Source organism: Zingiber officinale, chromosome 6A, assembly GCF_018446385.1.
Source record: "Zingiber officinale cultivar Zhangliang chromosome 6A, Zo_v1.1, whole genome shotgun sequence".
Lineage (NCBI taxonomy): Eukaryota > Viridiplantae > Streptophyta > Magnoliopsida > Zingiberales > Zingiberaceae > Zingiber > Zingiber officinale.
This window is the reverse complement of record NC_055997.1, coordinates 73,428,417-73,443,519: the sequence shown is the minus strand read 5'-3', so window position 1 is coordinate 73,443,519 and position 15,103 is coordinate 73,428,417.

The following is a 15,103-nucleotide window of genomic DNA, read 5'->3' as shown; positions in this document are numbered from 1 at the left end:
GGCTCCCGTCCTTCTTCTTCACAAACAACACAGGCGCTCCCCATGGTGAGTGACTAGGGCGTATGAAGCCTTTGCCAAGCAGCTCCTGTAGTTGCTCCTGAAGTTCCTTCAGTTCTGCTGGAGCCATGCGATAAGGTGCTTTAGAGATAGGATTTGTACCGGGAATGAGTTCTATCTCAAATTCAATTTCCCTGTCTGGTGCTAGGCCTGGTAACTCTTCAGGGAAGACTGCTGGGTAGTCACATACGACTCGGACCTCTGCTAGTTGTTGGTCCTTATCCTGACTAACATTGACTACATGCGCTAAAAATCCCGTGCATCCTGAATCTAACAATTTATGTGCCTTCAGAGCTGAGAGAAATTTCTTGGCCTTTCTCTTTGGTTCTCCGATGTACTCGAATTGCACTTCTGCTTCCGGTTGGAATACGACTTTCTATTTACGGCACTCTATAGAGGCACCATATCTGATCAGGAAATCCATTCCAAGGATGACATCATAATCAGTCATATCTAGCACTATCAGATCACAAAAGAGTTCTCTATTTGCTATCATGACTGGCACTGCCCGGAGCCAGTGCGTGGACGCCATAAATTCTCCCGAAGGTAGCGTCGTCAAAAACTGACCACTGAATACCTTTGGGGGTACTGCTAACTCTTCGGCGAATGCCCTGGATATATAAGAATGGGTTTCCCCAGTATCGAATAAAATAGTTGCACTTTGCTGTAAAATACTAATCTGACCTGTAACAACTGTCGAGGCATTCAGTACGTCTTCTCTGGTTAAGGAGTAGATCCTTGCATTCTTCATAGCTGGAGGGGCTTCTAATCTGCCCTGGCTGATGTGGGGACCATCTAGAGTGGCCTGCATCTGATGTAACTGAGCTGGCTGGCCTCCATACTGAATCGGCTGTGTTAGAGGAAGACTAGTCTTGTTTGGGCACTGCTTAGCCATATGCCCTTCCTGTCCACATTCAAAGCATCCTCGTGTGCCCTTGCGACAAACTCCTGGGTGAAATTTCCCATAAGTAGCACATTTGGGATAGCTAGGTTGTTTGCTGGCTGGTCCTCCCTTTGGGTAACTCCCTGGTTTGCGCTTGTTGTTGGAGTTCCCTTTCCAGTTAGAGTTGTGGCCCTGTTGTTTCTGAGTACCTGAGTCTCCTTGCCCTTTGGACTCTGAGAGGACTTGTTTCTGCTGCTTGATGTTATTCTGGTAGTGCTCGGTGGTCAGAGCACTGCTGACTAGTTCTTCGGTGGTTTGCGGCCTATGAACGCCGCCAGCCACGTTCATTGCTATTTCCGGCCTCAGCATCTTGAGCATCAACCGGACTCGTTCTTTTTCTGTGCTGACTAGTTCGGGGCATAGACGAGCCAGCCTATTGAATTTCTTCACGGCTTCCTAAACTGATAGGTTGCCCTGACGAAACTCAGTGAACTCGTCTTAATGGTGATTTGTGACCCGCATATGAAAGAACTCCTCGAAGAATTCTTTCTCGAAGTCTGCCCATGTCACCTGGTTCACTGGGCGCTTCGCTCTGATTCTCTCCCACCACATACGTGGATCTCCTGTCAAGCAGAAGGGGGCGCACTTCACTTTTTCATGCTCTGGCCAGTCCAGAAGCTCCATCGTGCTCTCTAGTGTTTTGAACCAGGCTTGAGCATCCCATGGTTCACTGGTGCCTGAGAAGTTCTCGGGCTTGACTCTCTGCCACTGGATCAGATAGGCTTCTCTCTTTGCCTCTGCTGTTGGGGCTGCTGGTGCTGTAGGCTGGACTGGCGGGACCTCTATAACTACTGGGGTTGCTACGTTGGGTTCCGGGGTGACAGTGGGAATGTTCTGCTGATTATCCTTTAAGGTGGCTATCTCATGTTGCTGTTCAGCTAGCTGCTACTGTAACTGAGCCACTAATGCTGTAAGGTCTGGGGGAGGCACTGAACTGTCTGCCTCATGTTGGGGCTCAGCAGCTGGTGCCCTTCTAGCTGGGCGTCCTCGTGCCATTTCTAAAGACATAGAGGACATACATAACTAAGGCAATCATGTTTATATAACTACTATCACTATCATGTTAAGTACTATCATCAATCAACATACCACGATATCTATAAACATGAAAGAAAGAACATAATATACCACTCTGTAACGACCCGCCTTCTACTGGCTAGGCTGTAAGGCCGGATCGTCACATTAGGCTAACTAATTCATGTGCGGAAAACTGATCTGATGAAAATTTTACTGAACTAATGAATATGCTTCTATTAATCGCTATACTATCTGAACTTAATGTTTAAACTACCCCTTGAATTTACGGTGGCTGTGCTAGAAGGGGTGTTCTAGGTCTTTGCTGTCGTCTGGAGCTGAACTAAGGTGGTTTCAGCTAGTACTAGGCCTCTGATCGATCCATGGATCGATCCAGCATGCTACTGTGCACGGAGACTACTTTGGATCGATCGACTGATCGATCCAGATTAGGCAATCGATCCAGTGATTGATTTAGGACCCTACTGTACGCGGAAACTAGCGTCTGGATCGATCGGCTGATCGATCCAGTATGTCCAATCGATCCAGTGATCGATTCGTCGACGCACTGTACGCGGGTTCAACTCGGATCGACCGGCTGATCGATCCACAAACCTTCTGTTCGCGACAAAACTCGGCTGGATCGATCGACTGATCGATCCAGACGCATTCTGTTCGCGGGATAAGCTGCCCAATCGATCAGCTGATCGATTGAGAAGCCTCCAATCGATCGGCTAATCGATCGGGGTTTCTGATTTCACTTCAGGACCTGATTTCAGCCCTGGTTCGAACCGAAATCTCATATACCAACTCTAAACTAACTGAAATGCATTCTAACAATAATTAACTAGCATTCTAAACATGGCATGGTGCATATTTCACTAGTTCATGACTTTTAAGCAAACTAAAATGCGAAAAACTAAACATAATAAGGTTCAAATAGTCAAATTTGCTAAATCCCTAAGATCTTCATTCCAAACCCCATTGCACACACACATCTTCATCGCATTGACCTCCAGCCTCCTCTAGTCCATCTTTCCTTTACCTTTATCTGCAGTATAAGGAAAAGAGTATCTGTAAGCTTGAGAGCTTAGTAAGAAACCATCTACCTCACTAAAACATGCATACGATGAAATCATGCTTTTAAGACATGCTATTTGAAATGTATGAATACAGAACATGTAAAAGCATAACATGGCATACAAACAAACTAGTCATGGCAACAAGTGCTAACATAAGCTATCATATGTATTAATAGAAAACTAAACCGATACAAAACTGAGCTGAGCTAATTCTAAACTAATGCCAAAGCTGTACTGAATCCACATAACTATTTGGGAAGTTTTGAAAACTATTCTCATAAATAGATTAAAATAATAATCATGCTGCTGTTTGAGCCCGACAACTGTACTTGCTATGCGCGCATCCCTAACTAGACCCGGGTTTGCAAGTCCCGAATTTAGTAGGGTTACTAGGTTATCTAAACCTAGGGACGACTGTGGGAGCCCAACCCAATGGATATCTAATCCAGTACAGTGCCTCTGCTAAAATAAAATACTGATTATAGCTGAGTTCTTTTTATATTGCTATTTCTAGGTTGTCTGAACCTAGAGCTAGGTTATCTGAACCTAGAGGCGACTGTGGGAGCCCACCCATTGGACCGTGGTCCCATACAATTATAGTAAAACTATGCATGCTGAATAAATGCCTCTATTGCATTTACTAAGCTATTAAAATGCCTAAGTTACATTCTTTTCCTGTGTTACACTTATTATCGAACACCTAGTGTGCACTATTGCACAACCTATGTGTCAAAAATTCGTATGCTACTAAACAAAGCAGAAATTCACACGAGAGCTACTTATACCGCGGGTGAGGGGTTTCTTACCTCCTGCGCTAGATTTCTTACGATTTCTAATCGCTAGATTTCCGGAGAAGACGATCGTTTCGACGATCTTCTCGCGCCTATGCGTTCCTCTCGCGGAGGGGAGCGTCCCCGTATCCAAGATGTCGCCGAAAGAAGCCCTTGGGACCCTAGGGATGGAGCCCTAGGTGTGCTTGTGGTTGGCGCCGAGAAGAGGAAGAGAAAGGAGAAGGGGCGGCGGTGAGGGTTTGAGGGAGAGGAGAGTTACGTTAAAAATAACTCTTCACTTAATTCTTCCCTATTTATATTAAGTGGGTAATTCAGCCCCACTCAAATATAAATATAATTGTTCCCCTTTCCTTTTAGCATGGCCCTGCTGGGTTCACTTGGTTACTAGAGTCTACTATAAGTCGTAGAACCCAATAGGTCTCGTGTTCAATACTCGCCTAGACCTTTTTACGACTCTATTTGTTTTTGCTACTTCCGCTACACTAAAAATTCTATAAAAATATCCTAAAATTCCAGAAAAATCATAGAATATTTCTAATATTTATTTTGAGAATTTCCGGGCGTTACAATCCCCCATACCTTATAAAAAGTTCGTCCTCGAACTTAGAATAACTCTGGGTACTTCTGTATCATTGGAAGGGGCACAATTTTATTAATGGACTTAGTGTCAAGTAATGGTATACACTTAGGCACGTCTAATAGTATCCTCCCCATTGAAGTCACAGCTATTATTTGTGTGACCAAAGAAAACCAACTATTAATTTGTCAAATAAATAGGTTGACAAAATAATAAAATTAAAAACCCCTCTTACAAATGTTTGATTTTGTATACGTCCACACTATCGTGGCATACAAAATTCACATTGTTTGAGGTAATTTTATTTTGTCATAAAGATTTATTGACAAGATAATTAATGGGTAAAACCCTCCTCTTACAAATGTTTAAATTTTGTATACGTCCACACTATCGTGGCATGCAAAATTCACGGTGTTTGAGGTGTTGGTGAATTTAAATAATATTGTTTGAGGAATCAATGTTATTTTAAATTCAAAAGTTTTGACCAAATATTTGATCAAAGACAGATCAACTATTAATTTTATTCGTGATAAAGTAAAGTTGACGAGATAATAAAATTAATGAATAAAATCTCCTCTTTGATTTTATATACGTTCACACTATCGTGACATACAAAATTCATGGGGATTTTAAGGAATTGATCTTGACCAAATATTTTTTGTGATTCTTAGGATTTAAAATGTTTGTCAATTCCCTAGTTGTTATACTATAGAAAAGACTTAGTAATCCCAATTGTAATGATTGGAAATAGGACTTGGACATTAAGGTAGACTGTCTTCTTAGAACTAAGAACAATATAGGTGTATTTAATTCATTAGTTGAAACATGTTTAGTGGTGTTATCTACTAGAACCTGGAGTGTAGATACAGATGTCATTAATCATGTCCGCAATTCATTGTAGGGTTTCCAGGAAACCGGACAACTAAATGAAAATAAAAACACCGTCCACATGGGCACTGCTGTAAAAGTGGCAGCTGTTGCAGTGAGAGATGTTTATCCTTTGATAAGAATAAATATAGATTTTAAGTAATTGTCTTTACATACCAAGTTTAGAAAGAACTAGTTTTCAGTTTCTAAACTATTCAAAGAACTTGATATTCTGCCTCTTTTAAAGTTGTTAAGAAAAAGAGGGAAGTTATCTGTTCTGATACGTTGGTTGACAATTTATAAATCCAATAACTCCCACGATGCAACAAATGGAAATTAGTAACACATCTTTTAACTTTAAGAGAAAGCAACCTTCAGAAATGAACTAATTATATCTTTGGCATCTAAGGCTAGGTTATATTAACTTGAGTAGGATTCATTGGTAGCTGATGAACTTTTGGGTTCATTAGTAGTGGAAATCTTTCCAACCTGCGAGTCTTACTTGGAAGGAAAAATAACCAAGAAGCTTTTAAGTCTAAGGGGTATGGAGCCAAAGATATGTTGGAATTGGTTCATTCTGATTTGTGTGATCCTATGACTATCCAGACAAGAGGAAGTATCGAATATTTCGTCTATTTTATAGACAACTATTCAAGATACAAATACATTTACTTAATGTGCCGCAAGACTAAGTGTTTTGATTAGTTCAAAGAGTACAAGGCTGATGCGGAAACGTTAAAGTAAAAGTATCAAGTCACTATGGTAAGATCATAGTGGCAAGTACCTCTTGGGACAATTTAGGAGTTACTTATTAAAAGTAGGGATTCAATTCCAACTAACTGCACCTGGTACACCCCAACAGAATGGTGTAGTAGAAAGAAGGTATATAACTCTTATGGAAATAATTAGATTGATGATGAGTTATTCAGAAAATTACCAAGTTTGTTTTAAGGATATACTCTGAAAAAGAAAGTGAACATAGTACCTTCCAAAGTCAGAACTCTCTACTCATATAGAATTGCTGAATAGGCGTAAGCCTATTTTGAAGCATATTCAGATTCGGGTAGTCCAGCACATATGCAGAAGAGAGACAATGATAAGTTGGATAGGAATTCACTTGTTTGTAGGTTATCATAGAGAAACGAAAGTAGGTTTATAGTTTTAAAAATCAGAAGGTCATTATTAGCATCAATGACTGATTTTTAGAAGAGGACTATATAATGAACCACAAGCCCATAAGTAAATTTGTTCTTAATAAAGGACACGTCTAATCTAGTACCAATTGTACAAGATGAGATACCACAAGGAAAATGTAACATGTATCACAACAACAGACAATGTCTCGTCGTAGTGGGAGGGTTGTGTGGCAACCTGAGAGATTCATATTTTTGGGAGAGTTTTCGGACTTGATCCAAAGTAAACATGAACCTGATCCCCAGACATATGGCGAAGCTCTTCAAGATAAAGATGCAGCATCTTGGCAAAAAAAATGAAGAATTAGAATATATGTATTCTAATAAAGTCTGGAAGCTTAAAAAATCACCAAATGATGTAAAAGTCATAGAAAAGGAAGGACAGACAGGAAGGTGTATACTTTCAAAGCAAGGCTTATTGAAAAAGGGAAACCTTTTACCGGTAGTCATGCTTAAAGTCTATCTGGATTCCTTTATATATCGTTGCTCATATGGATTATGAGATTTGGCAAGTGGATGTCAAGACAGTTTTCCTTAACGGAAGTCTTGAAGAAAACATCCATATAAAGCAACCAGAAAGGTTCATTGCAAAGAGCAAAGAGCATCTTGTGTGAAAGCTTAATCAGTCTATGGACTGAAGTAAAGCTTCAAGATCTTGGTACATCTGATTTAATAAAGTAATACAGATCTATGGGTTTATTTTATAACCGAATGAGTTTTGTGAAGTGTGATGGAAACGTGATGGTATTTCTTGTACTATACGCAGATGACATTTTTGGTAGTTGGAAACAATATCAAAGTGTTGTCGGAAGTAAGGGTATGATTGTCCAAACAATTTGATATGAAGAACTTAGGAAAATGTGCACACATTCTTGGGATCAAAGACATAAGGGATCGCAAGAAAAGAATGTTGTGCTTATCCCGAGCTTCATACAATCCTTGCTCGTTTAGCATGCAGAACTCTAAGAAAGGTTTCTTACCTTTTAGGCATGGAGTATCTTTATCTAAAGAGATATCTATGAAGACATCAAAGGAGATAAAGGACATGAAGGTAGTTCCTTATGCTTCGGTTGTGGGAAGCCTAATGTATGCAATGCTGTGTACGAGATCAGAAATCTGTTTTGCCAAGGGAATAGTTAGCAGATATCAAAGTAACCCTAGACAAGGACATTGGACTGCAGTAAAGCATATATTGAAGTACCTTAGAGGCACTAAAGATTATATGCTAGCTTACAAGGCAGTTAATTTGGTCCCTGTGGGTTGCACGGATTTTGACTTCCAATCGGATAGGGACAATAGTAAGTCAACATCGGGGGTTTGTGTTTACTTTAGGAGGTAAAGTCATAACTATGGAAGAGTGATAAGCATAGGTGTTTTTCTGGACTCCACCATAGAAGCTGAGTATATGGCAAGCCTCTGAGGTAGTCATAAAAGCTGAATGACTTAATAACCTCAAGATAGACTTAGATATGATTTCTGGTTTGTCCAAAGATTATTACAATTTATTGTAATAATAGTGGTGCAGTAGCAAACTCGAAGAAAACATGAGTCTATAAGGCAAGTAAACACAATAGAGCGCAAGTACCACCCAATACGAGAAATCGTATAAACGAGGAGAAGTTGTTGCTGCCTAGATTGCATTAGATGATGACTTATAGTTCTTTTTCACTAAGGCCCTTAAGGCAAGAGCTTTTGATGGGCATGTGGAAGGGTTGGGAATCAGATGTATGGCAGCAGATATGACAGCTTAGTCTTTTAGTATAAGTGGGAGATTGTTAGGATGTATACTAAAAGCCTAGCTTTTGGTATAAACATTTATCTAGAAATAAGAATCACATTGGTCAAATGTCTACATTTATGATAAATGTAGTTATTCAATTAATTTATATTGTAGATAACATGGTGTGTGGTGTCACACACAGAAGATCATGTTATCAGTACTTTATAAATTATAAACAGTAGCTCACGACCAAGATGGAAAGGAACAAACCATTGGAAGGTCGTAGTGTAATTAGATATTAGTTTATCTTAACTATATAATTACACTAGTACACTTAGAGTGTATTGAGTATGACCATTAGAGGTCATTTCTTTTATACTGACTTTATAAAGGAACACAGGCCTCAGTTATTATGGAAGTGTGTGCTCTTAATCCTAATATAATAACAAGCATATATATTTGATATTTATTTCTTTAATTTATCAATGGGTGAGATTTAGTTCGATAAATCAATAAGCCCGATAAGTTGGGAAATGATATCACTTATAGTGTGTGTTGTTGATTATAGAAGGAAATTGTATCCTAGTAATCTAGGTTGAGAATGTCCCCAAGAGGAGCTCATAAGGATTGTCATGTTAAACCCTGCAGGTGGACTTAGTCCGACATGACGATGAGGTTGAGTGGTACTACTCTTGGACTAAGATATTAATTAAGTGAGTTGTCAGTAACTCATTTAATTAGTGGACATTCAACATCTTAAACACAGGGAGACTGACACACTCATAATAAGAAGGAGTCCAAAATGTAATTTGGGATTGGTGCGGTAGTTCAATAATAGTTCTTTAGTGGAATGAATTATTATTGATGAAATTAAGTTGTGTGTTCTAGGCGAACACGGGATGCTTAATTTCATCGGGAGACCAAAACCAATTCCTCCTCTCGGTCCCTATTGTAGCCTCTTGTATATAGAGATTTATACCCACCACATACCCACCTTCTTACCCATCCAATGGGGCCGGCCAAGCTAGCTTGGAACCCAAGCTATGGCCGGCCAAGACCAAGTGGATGAGCCAAGTTGGTGGCCGGCCAAAGCTTGGGTCCCAAGCTTAGGTGGCCGGCCACTAGAATATTAAAAAGGATTTTTATTAAAATTATTTCTTATGTGGATATCATGTTTTTAAAAGAGATTTTAAAAATTAAAAAATTTCTTTTATAGCTTTCTACAAAAGATTAAGAGAAGAGATTAATCTCTTTCCTTATTTGTAGATTAAAAGGATGATTTTAATTTTTGGTAAAAACTTTCCTTATTTGTAAATCATCTACATGTTTAAAAGAGAGTTTAAAATTTGAAATCTTTCCTTATTTGTTGATTAAAAGGTGGATTTTAAATTTTAAGAACATTTTTCTTTTAAACCATGTTCATGATTTAAAAGAGAGTTTAAAAATTAAATATTCTCTTTTATAAGTTTCTACAAGAGATTAAGAAAATATTTGATATCTTTCCTTATTTGTAGATTAAAAGAGATTTTAATTTTTAGAGATAACTTTCTTTTTATCCACATGTTTAAAAGAAAGATTTTAATTTATAAAATTTCCTTTTTACCAATTATGAAGGGATGAAAATTATTGGAGAAATTTTTTATAAATTTCTGGAGACAAATTAGGAAGTTTTAATCAATTAAAACTCTCCTTGTTTGTAGCTTTAATATGGCCGGCCATTATAATTGATGAGAAGAAAATTGTTTTAAATTAAATAAATTTTCTTTTTCAATGGCAAAAGAATTAAGGAAATTTTTATTAAATTTTCTTTATTTGCCAAGACCAAGGATTATAAAAGAAGGGGTAGAGGAGGCTTCATTGTGAACATCTCTATTCTATTTTTCCTCTCTTTTCTCCTTGGGTGTGGCCGGCCCCTCCTTTTCCTCTCCTCTCCTTTGTGTGGCCGAAACCTTCTCTTGGTGGAGATAACTTTGGTGGCCGGATCTAAGAAGGAGAAGAAGGAGAGAAAAGAAGTCTCTTTTCTAGCATCCCTTGGAGCATTGGTGGTGGTTGAATCTCTTCATCCTTGGAGGTGCTCTTGTTGTGGCCGAACCTTGCAAGGAGGAGAAGAAGGTGCTTTGGTGGTTTCTCATCTCGGAAGATCGTTGCCTACACAACGTCCGAGGTTAGAAGAGGAATACGGTAGAAGACCTAGAGGTTTTTGCTTGCAAAAGAAAAGGTACACTAGTATTTAATTTCCGCATCATACTAGTTTTATTTCTTTGTAAAAATACCAAATACAAGAGGCATGTGATTCTAGTTTTTCGAATTAGTTTTCGATGTTGTGTTCTTTTATTTTTCTTTTCCTTGTGATTCAATTGTTCCTTTTGGTTAACCTAGAGTTATTTAAGGAAATTAAATATTAGCTTTCCTTAAAAGGCTTTGTCTAGGCGGTGGTGGTTGCTCCCATATCCAAGAAGGCCATGTGCCTCGCCATGCAGTCCTGGAAGCCAATTTTGGAAATTAATATTTAATGAAATTAATAACATAGGTAGATTTGGATCAAACGTGTTAAGTTCCGCAGGAGATCCAAGTCTAAACCTAAAAGAACAAATAAGTTAAACTTAAGATCAAACGTGTAAAGTTCTGCAGGCGATCCAAGTTTAATTTAAAAGAACATATGGTAGCTAGGAAAAGGTTCAGACCTTTGTACAAAAATTTTTGTACAGTAGAACCATTAGGTTTTCCGAGTAGCAACCAACAACAATCAGTCTAACTGAGCTCATGCTTCGGCACTAAAGATTTAAGCTCCCCCCTTTCCATCAAAAGTCTTAAATTGGTTCTCCGTCTAAAAGAAAAATTCTTACAAATTAGCTAAGTTTTCAAAACTTTAACTTAATTAAGCTTTCAAAACTCTGAAACATTTTTTTTCCCAAAGCTTAGTATCTAAGACTTTCTAATTTCTTCTAAACACACTATTTTGAAAAAATTAACTAAGTATTTTCTAACATATTCACAAAATTCTGCTAAAAACAAAAGTCTTTCAAAGTTTCAAAATCGGCTTAAAGCTATATTTCAAAATCAACCTTTTACTTAGCCTTTTAAACTCAGTTGAAAGAACTCTTTAGCTAAGAATGTTAATTACCAAAATATTGTTTTAAAGCCTAAAGTTTTAAAATTTTGCTAAAAATTGCAATGCTACAAAAGAAAATTATTTTTTTGCAAAACTAATTTTGAGCTCAATCTATTTTTAGCAAATTGATATTTTTTTTACTTAGCCTTTTCACTTTCCTTGTGAAAAGTTAAAATTTTCTTTCAAAAATGTTCATTCTTTTTGATAAATGGCAAAGGGGGAGAGTAGAAAAAAAAATTCAAAAATGAAAATAAAAAATGAAAATTTAAAATGCCATTATTAATGGGGAGCCTAACAATGCGTACATTCAAAATTTAGTAAGCATACTTGCTTAAATTTTATACATTTATTTTACTTAACTTTTAATTTCAGTTGCCATAATCAAAAAGGGGAAGATTGTTGGTGCGGGAAGCATTCGACGATCGATCGTTGTTTTGATAATGGCAAAGGAATTCAAAATTAAGTTGTTTTGTAATCTAACATACATAATTGAGTGTTTCAGACAAGTCCTAGCTGCGGTCAGGCAGGGAGAAAACCTTAAGAGGTGGTAACCCTAGGTCATAGGGGGTGGTAACCCTATGCGGAAAGTCTTGGCAGGTCGTGAGCATCAGGCAAAAGTCCTAGGGGGGTAACCCTAGGTGGAAAGTCCTGGTGTCGCGAACCAGGTGAAAGAATGGACCAGCCGGGAAGGGGATGTCCAGCAGAAAGTCCGGAAGCTCCGAATGCTGAGCAAATGTCCAGTCGATCTGGAGGATCGCACTGGCAACAGGTAAATCTCCTTAGTGGAGTAGGTGAGGACGCGTTCCCCGCAGAGGAAACAGTAGGCGTCGGGTCGACGTAGGGTTTCTGGTTGGAAATCCAAAGTCAGACCCGGACAGTTCAACGACTGTCAAGTTTATCTCTCATATTATTTCTGTGCTAAATTTGGTTTGCAGGGTTTGTGTTTGGGGCTAACACAATTTACAGGAACAAAGGAGCATCTTTAACCTCGGATGAACAGTGTCCGAGGCGCCTCCATGGGGCTTGGAGGCGCCTCGGGTGCTAGCCGAAGCCAGCTATCCAGAGACGCTGGAGGCACCTCAAAGTCCACTGGAGGCGCCTTGGATCAGGCGTTGGAGGCACCTTGGAGTAGCTTGGAGGCGCCTTCAGAGGAATGAGGTGCGACCAGGTTTGCGCTGATCCACCCGTGCGACTCGGCGGCCTGGAGGCGCCTCGGACAGGCTTGGAGGCGAATCCAGCACTATTTATAAGGGGACTTCGAACAACAGCTCTAAACAACTTCGCACAAGCAATCTTTCGGCAACCTGCTGCTAACGAGATGTTCCGATAAAGCCTCAACTCTACGCCGACAACCCGGAGCTTCAAATTTAGTCTTTTGTTGTCGGTATAACTTGTTTTTATTACTGCTTTGAATTGTACTTAGTTTGTAATAGTTTTTATGAGATATAGCTATTGCCCAACGTAAATGCTCAACAAGTGTGGGCCTTCGAGCAGGAGTCGAGATAGACTCCGAACGAAGTAACCTCTCGTGTCTTCTGTGTATTTGTGCATCTTACTATTTCTGCTGCTTTATTACTCGCGATTTACGAATTCGAAAAGAGTGAAAGCGACGAGCGCTATTCACCCCCCTCTAGCACTTTCAATCCAACAGTTTTATCCCCTTCCTAAGCGCCTGGAACCCTTCAGGCGTCCCGACCAAAGCTATAAATACAACCTTGGTCCAGAAGCTATTCATTCATTCAAGCAATTAGCAAACCAACACTTGTGCGCTTCCATTCTTAGTTTAGCTTCTATTTTTTGTACGTCATTGTTGTAAGAGGCTTCTCCGCCTGAAGGAGATACTAGTGCGGTTCATTCCTTGGATTAACAACCTCCCCGGTTGTAACCAGGTAAAAATTCTTGTGCCTCTACCTTTTTAGTTCTTTCTTTAATTAATGCAAGTGTTCATTTGAAAGTCCGAGAAGGGTAGTTTTGTTTTTTATTTGTGCAGGCTATCCAACCCCCTTCTAGCAGACCAACATGTTCCAATAGAAGGGACAATAGGCGTCAATCTGATTTAGGTCTATTTCAAAAACCTAAATTGAGACCTTTGACTAAATCCTGATCTCGGGGAGACATGATCTAATTACTGCTCTTTACTATGATTGTGCTAACTCTATTTTTGCAGGGTGCACCTTGCATTATTGGACTAACATATTTTACAAGGAAAACGGAGCACAAAGGCCTCGGGTGAACAGTGCCCGAGACACCTTCCAAATGAAGGAGGGTGCCTTCCATGAACAGTAGGAAGGCGCCTTCAGTGCTATTAGAGGCGCCTTCCACAGGATAGATCTTGGACCTTGTCACAGATAAGGCATAGCAAAGTCGGGATCAGATTTCTCAGGTTGGATGCACCTTCAAGGTCCTTAAAGGCGCCTTCCACAACCCTTATAAGGGCTTCTCTCGAAAAACAACTGACATACGAGCTTTTGGGCGTTCAAATGGCTTTCCAACTGCTCTGGCTTTCTGCTGCTGCTCTGTTATGACTCTGCTATGCCCGACTATCGCCTAGAAGCTGACCAAACACCGATCTTAAGTCGACAAACATCAGACATTGTTTGGTAACTAAAGTTTTGTATAGCATTTAATTTCTACAAACGGGAAGTGTAGCGTGTTACACTTCTCTAATCTTTTATACTCAATCTCCTCTTCTATTCCTTTCAGAAGAGACAATTAGTGGATTACCCGTTGATAGGTCTGTGGGACCCGGGTCTTGGAGTAGAAGTCGCCGAAGGCTCAGAACCAAGTAAAAACCGCTTGCGTTCGTGTCTTTTACTTGCTTTTCACTTTCATTTTTTCCGCTACGTCTTTGCTTTGATTTCAAATTTAAAAAAAAATTAAGTTTTTGAAAACCATGTGATTCACCCCCTATCACATGCTATAGAGTGGTGAGGAGTGGTGAGTGAGGAGAGTTAAGAGGGAAGATCACAACAGAGGGAGCCATGCTATAGAGTATGGGGACTGTATGTGGGAGAGATTATATGAGATGATGGTGATGTATGAGAGGGGAGACCATAGTGGAGGGAGTCATATAGTAGAGTATGAGGACTATATGTGGTAGAGATTATATGATATAATGATGATGTACAGGAGAATAGATCCACTTTGGAATGATCTATCTAGTCCGCAGTAAATGGCTAGCTTAGTAAAGACACGTCAAATCCATTTATGGCTGAGATTTGCCAAAAACCCCAAGAGGGTGAATCGACCCACTATAAAGGTCTATCTAGTCCGTCGCAAACGACTTGCGGTAAGGACATCACAAATCTGTCTATTGCTGACACTTTGTCAAAAAAGCCTATGAAGGTGAATAGGTTCACCAGAAAGGCTTATCTAGTCCGTAATAAATAGCTTGCGATAATGACACATCAAATCCGTTGACAATTGATCACTAGCTAATAGTGACTTCGTGCGACTTGGAGGTGACAATTGGTGATCCTAGGCTCATGACACGAGAAGAGTTTGATAGATACAACTTGGAGACATCAGTGGCTTGTGGACATAGGATAGAGTTTCTAGCTAGGAGGTGGTTGAAGGATACATGCTAGGTTTCAATAGTGATGATGATACATGCATTGCAAGGACAAAGATGGGACACATGATGATGTGTGGTGTTGATTAATACCTTATCTCCGACATCTTGTATGGGGGATGAGTTGGTAACTAGCACATGTTAGAGAGAGATGATAGCCAAGTAAGCACATGTAT